The sequence below is a fragment of the Eublepharis macularius genome, chromosome 4 (assembly GCF_028583425.1).
Source record: "Eublepharis macularius isolate TG4126 chromosome 4, MPM_Emac_v1.0, whole genome shotgun sequence".
NCBI classification, from domain to species: domain Eukaryota; kingdom Metazoa; phylum Chordata; class Lepidosauria; order Squamata; family Eublepharidae; genus Eublepharis; species Eublepharis macularius.
Window position 1 is genome coordinate 187,255,019 of NC_072793.1, and position 16,323 is coordinate 187,271,341.

General features: G+C 53.2%; 1 pseudogene; it reads right to left on the bottom strand.

Moving 5' to 3' along the window:
• Nucleotides 1-16,323, bottom strand: part of LOC129326934 (zinc finger protein 208-like) — a 64,676-nt pseudogene that overhangs the window by 26,998 nt on the left and 21,355 nt on the right.

Genomic DNA, 16,323 nt, shown 5'->3' on the forward strand with positions numbered 1-16,323 from the left:
TAGCCGTTTGCATGGTAATGAATGTAGCCCAGGAGACAAAAGAGAGAGAACATGCAATAGAGATCTTCCATCATAAATTGAACCAGTAGTTTTATCTTTTTCTGCCAGGGTGAATTTATAGGGGCGACTGATGGCACATGGCAGACGGTCTGAAGAGAGGAGGCCAGACAGATGGAGAAGAACGTACTCCAATGTTGACAAGAACCCTGAGTTATTTCTGCCTCTCTCTTTAACACCACAGAGGTAGGGCTTCAAAGCAAAAGAGGGTATGAGTCTTACCTTTTTCATTTTCTGTCTGCTCGGATGTCCTAGTGGGTGGCCAACGGACTAGGGGGCACACCCACTGGATGTGCAATCCCTGTGCCAGCTGACCCTTCTGCCTGGAGTGTGGTTGCCCACTAACCTGAGCCTGCTTGCAGGGATGGCGGAATACAAATATGATAAAATAATAAAATAAATAAAACAAACTGTAGTTCTCCTTTGAGCTAGACGGTGGCCATAAAATGCCAACCCCAGTTGTAAAAGGGAAGGGGAAGGAAAAGGCAGAAAAAAGGATGAACTAATTGTGGTCTAGTAACTTAAAACCAGGCACCACAGAGTAAATCTCTCATTCCCCAGGGTAAAAATAAGGGACATGAGCACTCAGAAAAAAGCTGTAAGTATGAGCAGAACTGATTGGGAGCCTCTCCTTGGGAGGGGCTCCTGGACAGCTTATCTTTTGATAAAAAACTTTCTTGGACTCACCATGTTTTAATAAAGTCTTAGAATGGAAGGAAAGATTCTATAAGCACACACAGAGGAAAGAAGCTGGAAGGGACCCCAAGGGTCATCAAGTCTAGCCCCCTACACAACACAGGAAATCCACAGCTTTCTCCCTCCCCCCAACCTCCCTCTATGCCTCTTCTCTATGCCCAGAGGATGGCAAAAAAAAAAACACCCTCCGTGATAGGTGGTGAATCTGTCCTGGAGGAAAATTCCACCCTGACCCCAGAGTGGCGGGTGGCATTACCCCGGACATGTAAGAAAGGGCCACGAGAGCCCAGCACCAGGATCTGTGTCCATTCCTATTGAGTCAGAGAACCATCATAGCTGCAAGACGACACTGGAAAGTTGTTTATAGTCATCCATGGTTACGCAGCCCTCCTCTCATTTCCTAAATGTGACTTTTTAAATTTTCAGACCAGCGCGGCATTCATTTCTTCTTCTTCCTCTAAAGTTCCAGCTGAAATCTGATCATGGGAACTGTCAAATAAACCATCATGTCATGTTGATATTATTTCTTTCTCCTTTTATTTTCACCCAGAGGCTCTCAGCTGACCTTCCATGCTCAGGTTCAGGCACTTCCTCGCAAGTAGATACAGCCTTGGCATATAGGGCCACTCCTCCACCCTTCCTTGTGGGTCTATTCCTTTCAAACAAGTTGTGCCCCTCGATCCCAATATTCCAATTGTGTGTCTCATCCTAACAACTGGAACTGCATGTCTTGTGTACTAAAGCTGGAAACAAACCTAAAACGTTCTTTGAGCTGTACGTCTTGCCAGGAGTTAAATAATTTATTATTTGAAAGCTCACTAGACACTTAGGGCTTCTTACGCTCATGGCTGTATCTGAATGAGGCCTGACTGGAGTCCTCCAACACATCACAGCACTGCTCTCGGCAGCGGGGGGGGGGGGCGGGGGCGGGGGGCGGATGTCTTCACTCGAGAGCTCTGGGGGGTTGCTTTGGGTTGTGCCTCTGCAATAAAGCACAGGCTTGGCTTTGCAGGCACAGGGTCCAGGATCAATCCCTGACTGCTCCAGGGAAAGGGATCTTGGGGTAACAGGGCTGCTAAACAACCTTGCCTGGAAACCTCTCAAAGGTGGGCAGTCCTTGGCTAGGCTTGGCATCGGTCTTGGGAGGAGGAAGTGGCCTATTTTCAGAGGTTCTAGATCTCCAGGCACCATTTCAGCATTCAAAACTCAGCCAAGCTCTTCTGAGAACCCACCGAAACCCACCAGCCCTGGGAAGGAAGCGCAGGCAACACGCAGTCCCAAGACAGGTCGAAGCACTTACCTGCCAACTCCTCCTCTTCATCAGAGATCAGGAGAAACAGCTCTTCCTCCTCCTCCTCCTCCAGCCGGGATATGAGTTCAGGTTTGGCAACTTGAGGTCCTTTTTATCAGGGGGGGAAAACAAAATCATAACTCTTCTGGGTGCAAATAAATCCAGCAATTTCAAGGTGGCTTGACTTTGTCCTTCCAGAAATGCAGAAGAGACAAGTAACATGGGTGAGGCGGAGTGCAGTATTGGGTCAAGAACCATCTACCAAGATGGGCGTGTCTGTGTGTGGCACATGTATTTTTGCATTCACACAAGCACCTGCAACTCTGGGTCTCTTGGGACCTGAGCCTTTGCATACACACATTGCATATAGGTGGGGTATTTTCCCATGCAATAATGAGGCCATCGTTTTAAAAGGGTTGACTATCATTAACAGCCAAGGGCGAGACAGGAGGCAAGCCAGACAGGAAAATGCAAAAGGCAGCCAGCAATCAGAACTTTTGGTAGGACAAAATCCTTTAAGTATCTACTAAATTAGTCCTGATTCAAGAATTACTCAAACCTTTCATCAATACGGTGTTATGGCCAGTCTATAATAGCTGTGCTGAATGAGAGAGGGAAGGAGAATCCGAGATGATGTATTGGAAATCCAAGAGGGAGAACGATGCCGGAGAGATGGACAGAAAGGGGGTTGGCAGGAGCCAGAGAACCAGGGGATGAAGAGAGGGACGTGGGGAGCCTCCATGGCAGGGAACCAGCGATGGAGCAATGGGGAGAAAGTGTGAGCCCCGCGGGCCATAGTGAGAGAAGGAGGGAGAATAAGAAAGGGGGGGAATTAGATCACACCCCACCGATCCTGAAGAGTAGCAAAAGGATATTTCAACATGTATATGGCAAGGGGAAAAAACAAGAGTTAAATATAAAATTTTGTAAGATACGAAGGTACAGATGGCTGAGGTTTACCAGGTTTGAAGCGCTATTACGTTGCCTCATGTCTAATGTGGATGAAGGAATGGATGCTTCTGAGAAATGAGAGGACTTTGGAAGGTCATGACCGGAGATTTGGACGGCGTGTTAATTTGTGGTATGGTAAAGGTCAACGAAGGCTTCAAAAATCATTATATTAGGAGAACCATCTTGAGAATTTGGAATAAATACAAACTGAGATTATCACAGAAGACACCGCTTTGGATTTCAACACAGGGTCCCCTCTCACATAAAATGATAACTAAACAGGGATGGTTGATTTATAGAGACTAACTAGAATTCTCACAAGGAGACTGTAAAGAGAAGACAAGGGAGAATTTAATAGCTAAATGTTACAAATGTTAATGGTTTTTCTATGCTCAACTCCTAGAAAGGTTTAAATCAGATTAAAAAATATGGGGCTTTGGTTATGTAAAGACAGAGTTTTTTTTAAAAAAGTGCTTTGTACAAATGATGAACACGTTATTTCCAAAATGTACAAACTTCTGTTGCAATTTGAAACGGAAGAAGAATGTGTGAAAGATTGTGTGGCAAAAAGGGGATAAAAATTTTGGGTATAAAATACAAATGGACCAGTAGGAAAATGGCCGGGTAAAGGGGCTCAAATTCACTTTGAGTTCCACACTTCAAGAAAATTTCTACAAAAAGATGTATTGGTGGTATCTCTCTCCTGACAAATTGGCAAAAATGAGTAAAAGTATGTTAAAAAATTTGTCGGAAACGTGAACAACATGAAGGAACATTTTATCATCTTTGGTGGACTTAACCTAAATCAAAAACATTTTGGTCACAAATACATATGGTAATACAAAAACGTTGAAGATCAATATACAATTTAAACAAGAAACCTTTTTGTTGGGACTAATGGACAAACAGTTGGAAAATAAACACGGCTTAAACACAGTAGCTCCATTCCTTCCTCTCTGAGCTAGCTTCCTTCGACCAAGCTCAGACCACGACGGAAGTAGGCCAGAGAGAAGCTGAAAGCTGCAGGCTATTCCTCACCTTGGCATGTCCCCCCTCTGCCGAAGCAGCCAGGCAGGGGAGGGGGCTCGCAGTCTGACGGAGTGGGTGAGAAAAGCGACAACGGATGCCAAACAGAGGTGCCTGGGGAGCCAGCTCTCAAGTTGTGGACAGGCTGGTTTTATCATATAGCAACGGAAAGATTTTCTTATTTTAATGCTTTTGGCCTGGGTAAGAGTGATTTATGCTTTTAGCAAACACTAAATAAGCTAATACATTTATCTTTTCTTTAAACTGAGTCTGGAATAGATGACTTGGGTGTGAGTACACACCAGAATGAACCCAGAGATTGGAAAGCAAAGGCCTTGGGAAAGGGAGAGCTGTGAGCCTCACAAACAAAAAGGAAGCCGGATGGCTAGAGGGGCTGTGATAGGAGGTGAGGAGGCGGACTCCCATACGTAAGGCAAGGCCCAGAACGGAGCGATGACCAAGCCTTACTCTGCACCTCTTCTGACGCCGCTCACGTGGCCCAGGCCCAGGGCTGCCAGGCAGGGGCTCCCCCTCCACAAGGAGAGCCAGGACTCCTCCCACATCAGGGGAGGGTGGCCGAGATCAGCCACTGGGCCCAGGGGAGACAGCCGGCTTACAGCCTTCCTCATTCAGGTCTTCCTCAGAGTCACTCCTCCCACCAGAAGGAGGCAGCCCAGGAGAAAGGGACCCTTACCCAGAGAGGCCACGATCCCAAAGTTCTCCAGCATGACTTCCTTGTACAGGGCTCTCTGGGCCGGGCGCAGCAGGCTCCACTCCCCCCGGGTGAAACGCATAGCCACCTCTTCAAAGGACACCGGACTCTGGAAGGAGAAGGAGGAGGAAGATCTTTACACCACTGGAAAGCTGGTCCATGGGACCGGGGAGGGGATAGAGACACAGGGGGATGAATACAGAAAGGCCAACACAAAGAGGAGGGGAGCCCCTTGGGGGCATTTCGCTCCCCACTCCCGGCTCTCCTTGGGGGCACTGGGGGCCCAGAGGGGTGGCCCTCCTTGGCAGGGGGCTGGCAGGCTTGTGGGAAGAGGCCGGAGATGCCCATGGGGCAAAGGACCAAACCCTTTTCCATCGTCCTGCACCTGCCATCCTAGGCAGGGGGTGGCCATTTTCCTGCCTTCTCAGGGGGCAGCCTCGGCCTCTCGTATCGCCACAGCCAAGGGCAAGAAGTATTTATGCCAGCCCCTGCACAACTCCCCAGTAACCACCTCCCTCCGTACCTGAGCTGGCCGCATGGCTGGTCTTTTCCCTTCACCAAATGGAGGAGACGGTGGAGAAGCCATCAAGGGAGCCTTTTCATGGCTGCCTGGGAGGGAGAGAAAGAAAGAGGGTGGGAAACCCTTTTTAGTACACACACGTATCTCCTGCGCCAGTCCCTTCAGGGAACCTCTCTCTGCATTGCCTTTAGGGCACAGCACGAGAAACTGGGTTCCCTGTTGGCTCAGAAGGGTTTGGCCCCACATCCCCTCCCCCCGTTCCTCCTTCACCCGTCCCCCTCCCCTCCTTGAAATGCTCCTTCCCAAACTGCAGGTCCCTTCCAGGGAGAGGAGCCCCTGGCCCTGCCTGGAGACAAAATCTCTCCCTCGTCCCCTCTGAGGGAAGCCAAGACCATCTGGGACTCTGCTGGTCAGGGGGTGGAAGAGCCTCTGAGGTGATGGACTGCTGGACTCCCTGCACAGAGAAAACTAGCCCTGCAGGGGAAACGTTTCTCTCCTCTCTGCCTCTCCTGTCTGGGAGGCTTTCCCTCCTGGAAATACAGACCAGGTCTGAGACTCCGATTTATACATGCGCCAGTCAAGTACCACGTCTCTGGCCACTGAGCCCGAAATAAATAAATAAATCATATTTAACTGTTAATTTAAAAAACGAAAAGAAAAAAAGAGACACATTCACAAGGGAGAAGGAGAAAGGGGTGCCCTTGGGGCGGGCGCATGGAAGGCGAAGCGGCAGCCAGGCGGGCTTGATTGCAAACTTCACAACAGAGGAGGTTTGGGGAGATGGGAGGAAAGCCGGGGGGGGGGGGAACTGGGAGGGGGAAACCCCCTTCCCGAAGGCATGAACTGAGGGGCTAAGGACCCATGCGGAAAAGGCCCTCCCCCTCTACCTGGGTGGCCCTTCCTGGGCCTGGGGCCACAGTCCACGTCCCCCACTCTACGCCCCCCTTCTCAGCTCCCTCGATCTGCCCCAGGCTTCCCCCCTGCCGAGTCCCCCCTGCATCCGCTCCCCAAATCTAAACCTTAGCGCGCCCCCGCAGCTGCCCCACTGGCCTCCCTGGCCCCCCTCCCCTCCCCAAGGCTCCTTTGTGCCCGCAGGTCACCCCACAGGCATCTCCAAGGCTGCGGCTCCCCTTCCACCCTCTCAACCCTTCGCGGGAATTTCTCCCCTCAGACACTCCCTTTGAAAAAAAGCCCCACCAGGCCCTCCCCTCCCCCTCTGATGCGGCCACGTGGGGGGCAGAGGTGGGGGGGCTTCTGCCCCTACAGCCGGACCCTCCTCTGCACTCCCCCCCCCTGCAGGAGGCCAAAGTGGGGCTGGATCCTGCCCTGGCAGAGGCAATTACCCAGGAAGGGCAAGGGACTTAGAAGCAGGAGGTTGGCCTGAAAACTCCACAGAGTCTGTCCACATCCTCAGACTGAATAAACAGAAAGGCATCCCAAACAGCTGGATGAGTTGCCCCCCCCCCTCGGCCCCATCTGGCCCTGTCACTGCTCATGCGCAGTCCATGTTGGAACGGATGCCAGAGGTCTTATCTGCAAAGTGCTGAGCAAAAAGGTCACAGAGGACCCCCGAGCTGCCGACTTCCTTCCTCCTGCAGGCCAGACCCCAGCAGGCCGCTGACCACCGGAACAGCACCACTGGCCCCCCCTGCGCAGACCAAACGGTGGCCTAAATGCGTCCGTGGCCGCCATCACCGCCGGAGAGCAGGCTTGGCGAAGAGCTTCTGCCCTCTCCCTTGTCCTGTTAGGTGAGAGCAGGGCGCTCGCCTGGGTCATTTCCTCACTCCAGAGGTCAACCAGGGCGTGGCCAGTCGACCAGACCAGCAGGAGAATCCACGTTCCCAGACTGAAAAATCCCCCAGTGACACCTGAAAACCAGTCGGACCCATCCAGCTTTAGGGGCAGACTGTCTTAATCGGCCCCTCAGCCCTGCGCAGTCTTGGTCTCCCTGTGAGCTGAAATCCCACCCAGCAGTGATCTCCCCTCAAGAAAGGGGGTGTCTTCATACCACCCCCCTCAGATCTCCTTCCTCCTGCTCAGAGGGAAACACCAGATCGAGGGTCTGCCCTGCGCAGGAGGTGGGGCCTGCTATTACCTGAGATGGGCCCCTCAGGTGTGATGGATGCCATGAAACCCAGAACTGCTCCCAGCAAGGCAGCCTCGGCCTGGATGCTGAAGACCCCCAGAACCACCAGCCTGCGTTACCACGCCAAAATGTGTCCTCAAGGGTTATCATTTTATCGCTCTTCCTTTTGGCCCAAAGTGCCATCTGCCCAATTTTTAACATTATTTGCACTAATAGTCAGTTTTTGCGTTTGGTGGCAGCTTTGTTCTCACACCCGTCCTGCTGGCACCAGAGGGGAGGTCCTGTGGCCGCTCTGAGAGGCCCAAGTCCGACACGTGACTTCCCAGGGCTTGCTGAGGCATTCAGAAGGGGTCAGGGGCCCCCAGGAGTCCATGAATTCAAGACGGGGGGGCGATTTCTGAAAGCCAAAGATCCTACCTTAGCAAAGGCAACGGAAGTGAGCCGGGCTGCAGAAGCCACACAGAAGACAGCAGATTTGCGGGCAAGGAAGAGCCGTGCTGAGTCTGTGGGCAGAATTGGACCTTCAGTGCACAACAGAGTGAAGAGGGGAACCCTCCCGAAGCCCAAGTTTGCGATCCCAGAACTGCAAGGAAGAACAGGGCTGCCTCTGTCCCACCACGGCAGCTTCACTCATCCAAACAGGCCCTCCTGCAGGGGCCGCCCTGAGAATGAGCCCAACCAACCTCTGGCCACACCTGGGCATTCTCTGGGGGACCCCCCACCTCCTGGAAAGGCCTGCCTGGGGAGGTCAGGGAAGCCCCCACTCTGCTATGCGAGACTGATGTATTGAAGAGGGCTTTCTACGCAGATTACAGGACTAGGTCATAAGAAATGGATTGATCAGATGCTGTGGGAAAGGGACTGGGGCTATACACTATTCTACTGCGTACTGTCTATTGGTAGTGATGTGCTCCTAATGCGAGTTTCCGTATCAATTAGTATGTTCATGTCAAAGTACTTAGGTTTTGTTTCAGCAGTATTTATTCAGATTTATGCTTGCTTTGAAAGGTCTGCAACCCTACCCTGCTTGATTGTATTGGCTCACACTGTGCAACCCGAGTCTTGAGTCTCAGCGAGAAAAGTGGAGTATAAATAACGCAAATTAAAAAATAAAAAAATAAACGGATGCCGAAAGAGAAGCCATTGTGCTAGAGATTGCAGAGAGCAGCTGAAAAGCCCCTTGGGGTCCACGCAGCCCCCTGGCCGAGCCTGGGAGCAACAAAGGGGCGCTTTGCAGAGGGGGGATCATTGCAGGACTTACCCCTTTTGCAGAAAGTCCTCCAGCGCCGCCTGCTCTCCCCTCCGCCCCACAACACACAATGGGGACCCTGGGACAGGAAGTGAGGGCGGCCTCCCCTCACCAGGCCCCTCTAGGAATGGCGGCTCCTTCCCGTTAACCCTTCGGAGGACTCAACCAGAAAGCGAAAAGGACCCGCTTCTGCCTTCGCCCTGCCAGAGGCTGCAGCACTTGTGCGTTGAAACAAAAGAAAACCACCGTCTCTCCCCCCCCCCCCGTTGGAGGTCCTTTCTCAGCCTGGAGGCATCACCGTGGCAATCGCGCACCCCTCACTTCGGGGCGCTGTCACAGCACAAAAACATTCATTCAAGGCGCTCTTTATGCAACCTCGGGATTTTTGCGTGGCTGTGGGGGACCCCAACTCACCATCCAATCACATATTATGACCACAGCAACAGATTGCACCACAAAAATCACGCACCTACTGCTTCATGGCCCGGCCACGGTGCAAACATGTGATTCCAAAGCATAGTCAAGGAAAACATAAATGAAAATAGATCCTCAGGATTTTTATATGGGATTACACAAAACTCTCCATTGAACCACATGTCGTGTTCATAGCCATAGGATGTACCAGAAAAATCATTCATTCACTGCTTTGGGGCACTGCAAGAGCACAACAATTTGATTCCAAAGCGCAGATCCTCGTGAATCCCAAGGAATTTTCCAGCAGGTCCCCCCAAACTCATGTGGCTGAGGACGAGTCGAGTGAGACCACGAAGAGTTTGCAGGGTCCACCATGTCAAAATCCTGAGGAAGGAGGATTCACAGGTCTCCATGTTTTTACTGCATGGTGGTGCCACAAAGCAGCGGACATGGCATTTGGGGGGGGGGGTGCCTCCTCTTGACCACGGCACGAGGTGCCGCAGCCTGCTGGTCTCGTTTAGTTCCAGAGGGGAAATTATGTGATTTCACGGGGGTCCCTGCCTTGGAGCCACGTCTTTGCACCCCGAAGGCACCCCGAAGGGCCGGATCCATGTTTTATAAGGTGATTTGATGCTGGGTTTGGGGGTGTTCTCTTCAGAAAACCAGGGGATCCATATTGATCTTTCTTTTTACGTTTTCCCATGGAGGTACATGGTCCCCTGCTTCAGCAGTATAAAACAGCATATTCTTCCTCTGCACAACTGGCATTTCCTTCGCTGATTCGGGGGGGGGGGGTGTTTCCACTTTCATGGTGTCCAAAGCTCCTCGCCTCTCTTGCTCCTTTCCCTTGTCTTTACAACAGCCCTGCAAGGCAGGCCTAACAACAGCCCTGGAAGGCAGGCCAGGGTCACCATGGCTGAGTTCAGCAGAGAGTGACTTGCCCAAAGCCACCTGGTGGAGGTTATGGAAGAGACTCCAAGCCCAGGATTTTGTGGCTTTTAATTTGGGCTCTTAGGACATGCGCATCACTGACTTTTTGTTAGCTAATAAATTTTGTTTTCTTAATGAGTCTGGTCTTGGGCAGGGCTAAACAGAAGTGCTGGCTAAAGAGCTCCTCTTTATGGCGCTTGCAACCACATAGCCATGTTTGGGTTAGGGTCTATTGCAGGCAAAAGAAATAAAAGTCGGGGGGGGGGGCTTTAAAGCCAAAAAGACAAATAAGTGGGTATTAGATCAAATTAAGCCTGAATTCTTCTTAGAAACTAAATTGACAAGGGGCTAAATGTATTTTATGATCGTGGTGGCACAGCCTGGAGGGGGGGCCATCTGGTCTCTTTGGTTGGTGGCCCTGCAATATCGATGGTGCCGGCTGTGCGGGTACTGTATCTGCACCCCTCAGCGGGGCAGCAGGAGCTCCTGGTAGCCCACCCCCAACCAGCTCGGGGTCATCGGGCATTCGCACCGGGGGCCAGTACTGCATCAAGTCCATCTCCCTCCTCGGCTTGGGCACTTGCTTTGGTCTCCAGCTGTGTAGTTTGGTCTTGGGGGGTGGTTCCGTACAAGGCAGCACTCAGTCCAGCCAGGGCCCGTAAATCATATCTCACTTCCGCCAGTTCCTGATGGAGGGATGATAACGGGCTGGCCTCCTCTTTGCTTGATTCTGGGCCACCAGCCTCCTCCGAGGACTCTCTACCCAGGAACAAAGTCCCCTAGCAGATGCTTTCCCAATGCCTTCTTCGACGCCTTCCTATCTCTCTCCCCTTTCCTCCAAACGCTTGTATCTCCGAGGGGGGGAGTGACATTGCCCCATGACAGGCAACTGTCTCTGGGAAACAGTGAGCAAACATGGTGGTTCACCCTCGCTGCCCACTCTAAGATCGCTTCATCCTCCATCGGTGCAGCAAGCTCATGCAGTTCTACGGGGTCCTATGCATAACTAGATTCCTGACACTAATTTCCAATCCCTTTCCCGCCCTCTGCCTGGATTTTAGAGACTCCCACCTTTCCCCACTCCATGTGTCTGAGGAAGGGAGTTCTGACTCTCGGAAGTTCCCTCCCTGAAAGTCTAGTTGGTCTCTAACACCAGAGAGCCACACATTGGACTCCACACAGAGGGGTCCCTTCATTAGAGGTGAACTGAATGGAGGTGAAAGGCAACCTGGCAGAGCGCACCGTAACCGGTTCAAAACCCTCCCTTCTTTCTCACCGTCCGTCCTTTTCCTGTCCTTCTGGCCTGCAGACCCCATTCCAGGCCAGGCTCCCCAGAGGAGATTCAGGCATGCTGGACAGAGAGAGACGACTCCCCAGTGGCACCGCTGGATCGCACCGGAAGCTGGGCAGGACCAGTCCACTTGCCACGTTGAATGAGTGGTGGCCTTCACTCGGGATTGCCCCCCCCCCCGGTCTCCAGCTCCATGACAGGGGCCATCGATCGAGGCTTTGGGGGAAAGGCTCTACCCACATGGCCAGGTGACCCGGAAGATCTAGAACACACCTTCCCTCCCATCCCCTTAGGTGAGAAAGGAAAAGTAGAAACCACTCAAGTAAATAAATATATAGAAGACCCCCACCATAATATCACTATTATTTCTTTCTCCTATTATTTTTACCCAGAGGCTCTCAACTGACCTTCCAGGCTCAGGTTCAGGCACTTCCTCGCAAGTAGATACAGCCTTGGCATATAGGGCCACTCCTCCACCCTTCCTTGTTGGCCTATTCCTTTCAAAGAAGTTGTGCCCCTCGATCCTAATATTCCAATTGTGTGTCTCATCCCAACAACTGGAGTTGTATGTCTTGTGTACTATACCCAGAAACAAAACTAGAACATTCTTTGAGGTGTACCTCTCACCAGGAGTTAAATTATTTGTTATTTGAAAGCTCACTAGACACTTAGGGTTTCTTACGGTCAGGGCTGTATCTGAATGAGGCCTACCCAGAGTCCTCCAGCACAGCTGCAAGGTGCTAGAATGTTATATTGGCACACTCTGTGTCAGCCCTTCGGCATCGCATGCAGTACTGCTCTCGGCTGGATGTCTTCACTCGAGAGCTCTGGGGGGTTGATTTGGGTCGTGCCTCTGCAATAAAGCACAGGCTTTGTTTTGCATGCAGAAGGTCCAGGATCAACATCTGACTTCTCCAGGGAAAGGGATCTTGGGGTAACAGGGCTGGCAAACAACCTGGAAACTCTCAAAGGTGGAAATGGTCGTGGGAGAAGGAAGCGGCCTATTTTCAGAGGTTCCAGATCTCCAGGCACCATTTCAGCAGTCAGAACTCGGCCCAGCTCTTCTGAGAACCCACCGAAACCCACCAGCCCTTGGAAGGGAGCGCAGGCAACACGCAGTCCCACGACAGGTCAAAGCACAATATTAAAATTCTACAGAACCAAATTAACTTATTGCTGACCTAGGTGATGATCACACAGAACATTAAATTTGCTAAGGCTAACTTGCCTTGTATTCACAGGCCTGCTGTATCCAGAGCGTCTCATCTCTTGTGCTTTGAAGCTCGGTGTCTCTGACCCTGCAAACCTGCTAGTTCTCAGGGGAAAGGAGAATACTCTGTTTCGTTCCTAATCTGTTGCCTCTCTCCTTTGTCTAGACGGAGCATGTAAACTATTTAGGGAGTTCTCAGAACTCAGAGCTCCACAGATTGGTCCAAGGAACATGATAGGATTAAACCTTCTGGGAGGGGAAGGCTGTTTTTGATGTCTCCTGTGCCTCCAGTAGGAGCACCAAGGATTCCCCCGGTCATGCAGTTTCCAAGAATAGTTGGAGCGGGGAGAGGGAGACATGCTCAGCCTCCCGTAACCGTGACTGCCTCTAATGTGCCACCTTGAGGAGCAGGGGTCGGCCAAGCTGAGAGAGCTCAGCCATTAATCATCCCAACGGCAGTGAACAGGGCAGGGGCACCAGTCACCACAACAGGGGTGAGAGTAGCGAGGGACCTACAGGTTCCAGTTTCAACCCCCCCCCTAATGATAGCTCCCAATTTACCACCTCACAGAAGAATGTGTGACTCCACACAGAGGGGTCCGTTCATTAGAGCTAACAGTTTTTCTCCAGAGGTGAACTGAATGGATGTGAAAGGCAACCTGGCAGAGCGCACCATAACCGGTTCAAAACCCTCCCTTCTTTCTCACCGTCCGTCCTTTTCCTGTCCTTCTGGCCTGCAGACCCCATTCCAGGCCAGGCTCCGCAGAGGAGATTCAGGCATGCTGGACAGAGACACGACTCCCCAGTGGCACCGCTGGATCGCACCGGAAGTTGGGCAAGCCCAGTCCACTTGCCACGTTGAATGAGTGGTGGCCTTCACTCGGGATTGCCCCCCCCCCGGTCTCCAGCTCCATGACAGGGGCCATCGGTTGATGCTTTTGGGAAAGGCTCTCCCCACATGGCCAGGTGACCCAGGAGAACTAGAATCAGAACACACCTTCCCTCCCGTCCCCTAAGGTGAGAAAGGCAAAGTATAAACAAAGGTAAAGGTAGTCCCCTGTGCAAGCACCGAGTCATTACTGACCCATGGGGGACATCGCAGACTTTGTTATGGGGTGGTTTGCCGTTGCCCTCCCCAGTTATCTACAGCCCCAGGAAACCGGGTATTCATTTTTCCAACCTAGGAAGGATGGAAGGCTGAGTCAACCTTGAGTCGGCTACCTGAACCCGGCTGCCACCAGGATCGAACTCAGCTGGTGGGCAGAGCTTGGGCTGAAGTACTGCAGCTTACCACTCTGCGCCACGGGACTCTTGTCGTAAACAACTTAATAAATAATTTTTAAAAATTCTCAGCCATCGCAAGGATTAGCTAGTGTGACACAACTCAGACATAATCTTACACCGGATAACCCCTTCAGACTTCCATCTGATGCCCAGTTTTATCAGCATCTTGTTCTTTGCTTTTCTTCTGCAGGTTCTTTGGAGAGTAGCCACACTATGGAGAAAGGGGAAAGGACCCAGTTTTGCGTGAGTTCTATCATCCGTCGCCAGCAGCAACAGCTCCCTTCCCTTCTTTAAGTGGCAGCCTTTTAAATGTTTCAAGACAGCAACCTTGTCTCCCCTCAGCCTCCGCTTCTCCGAAGTGAATGTTCCCATATCCTTCAAGTTTTCCTCATAGGGCTTGGTCTCCAGGCCCCTGACCATCCTGGTTGCTCTCCTCTGCACCCGCTCTACTTGTCCACATCCGTTTTGAAGGATGTGGGGAAGAGCTCAGGGAAGAGCCCTGGGGTGGTGGGTGTGAGTGAGGAGTGATGATGTGGAGTGAGAGCAGTAACGTGCAAGGGTGGAGGCGAGTTCTGGAAGGAGGAGATGGAGGATGCAGAGGGTAAGCAGGCCAGGTTGAGCAGCCCAGCGAGTGGACTGAGAGGGAGTCTGGGTGAGGTATACCACCCCTCCTTCCACAGAGCAGGGTCCTGCAGAATCCCTGGCCCCCCTATGATGTCAGGAGCAGACCGTCCAGTGCCACGCCCAGCGGCAGTGGCGGCAGGCCCTGACACCATCTAGTCCAACCCCTTCCCAATGCAGGAACAGCCTAAAGCATCCCCAACAAGCATTCGTCCAGCTGCTCCTTGAAGACTGCCACTGGGGGAGAACCCACCACACCCCAAGGCAGCCGATTCCACTGCTGGATTACTCTTAACGTGAAGAAGTTTCTCCTAACATCCAGCCGGTTCCTTCCCTCCTCTAGTTTAAACGCACTGTTTCGAGTCCTATCCTCTGCTGCCCTCCCCTTCCCTAAGTGACAGCCTTTTAAATACTTCAAGAGAGCAAGCTTGTCTCCCCTCAGCCTCCTCTTCTCCGAAGTGAATGTTCCCATATCCCTTGGGTTTTCCTCGTAGGACTTGGTCTCCAGGCCCCTGATCATCCTGGTTACTGTCCTCTGCACCCGTTCTAGTTGTCCACATCCTTTTTGAAGTGAGGCCTCCAGAACGGCACACTATACTCCAGGAAAGGCCTGACCAACATGGTGCATAGTTGGACAATGACATTCTGTGATTTGGATGTTCTGCCTGTAATACACCCAAGATTGTGTTTCCTTTTTTTGTTCCTGAATAATCCTATAACATAATTGTGTTGGCGGGTTTCCGACGACTCACACTGATTCCACTGTGCAGGTGTGCTCTCCCCTGCCCCTAGCGGGGAAAAGGCTGGGGGGAGGGTAGTTTACCTGCTGTTCCGCAGTCCGGATTGGGGGGGGGCGAGGTGGCTTCACACCTGTCAAGCCCCCGCCTGGCTGCAGGAAGAAGAGTCGCTCCGCTGGCAGCGGCCATCCAGGAGGGGGGGCGGAGGGCAAGCCTCGCTGGGCGTCCCTCCCCGCCAAGCCACGCTATCGCCGCAGCCCTGACTGAGCCGGGGAAGGGGCGGGAAGGGCGAGCCGCCCTCCCCAGCCCACCTTGCCTGCAAGCCCCCCAAACCTCTGCGGCCTCAGAAGACCCACAGCAGGTCGGCTCAGCCCTTCCCAGCCCGATTCGGCCGGGCCACAGGGGGAAGGACGGCCCGACTTCGAAGCTCTCGCCAGCTGCGATGAGGTGGGCGCCAAGGTGGCAATGCCCAGCCCGCCTGCCTGGCCTCTCCATCCCAATCAGGGCGCAGCACTGGCGGGCAAGCTCGGCTGCCCAACTGCAAGCCTCCCCCCAGCCCACTGTCTCCCCCCGATTCAGGTGTGGCAGCGGCTGGCATGCTTGGCCACACACCTGCCGCCACCCCCCAGCCTGCCCGCCTGCTCTGCCCACTCTGATTCGGCGCTGCCCCACATTATGAACGCCCCTTTGCCCCTCCTTGGCATGAACTCTCGAAAGGGCCAGGGCTCAAACCAGCCAGACTCCTCGGAAAGCGGGGGCTGCCCGGGAGGCGAGGGAAAGCGCTCTGCACACGATGGGACTTCAGCTCTTGCCGCTGGCAACGAAGCTCCAGAGGGAGGGGGCTGAGCAGGCGCAGGCTTGGCCGGGGGCGGCTCTCTGGCCCCCAGGGGCTCCTGGCGCAGCTGGGGGGCGCTCCTGAGCCCCCGCCCTGCCTGCCCCACCGCTGCCTGTCACTTCCCCTTCCTTGCACCGCCCGTCTATGATCCGGCTCCAGGCTAGAGCACCGCGCCTCCTGGCTGTCCCTCGCAGTGGCTGCAGCCGGTGCACGTTGGCCCCTGCTGCCCTGGGCCAGCCGACGTGGCAGCGACCCTGAGCTGGGTGATTGTCAGTCCCCCTGCCCGCCCTGGGAGCCCCTCTCCACGCGCACCCCCGCCTCTGGCAGCCCGCTTGGCATCTTCGTTGGGACCTGGGCACTTTTCCTGCTTGCCCGGCAGTGCCTCCCCGGTGCCTTTGGCGCCTTTCCTCCGG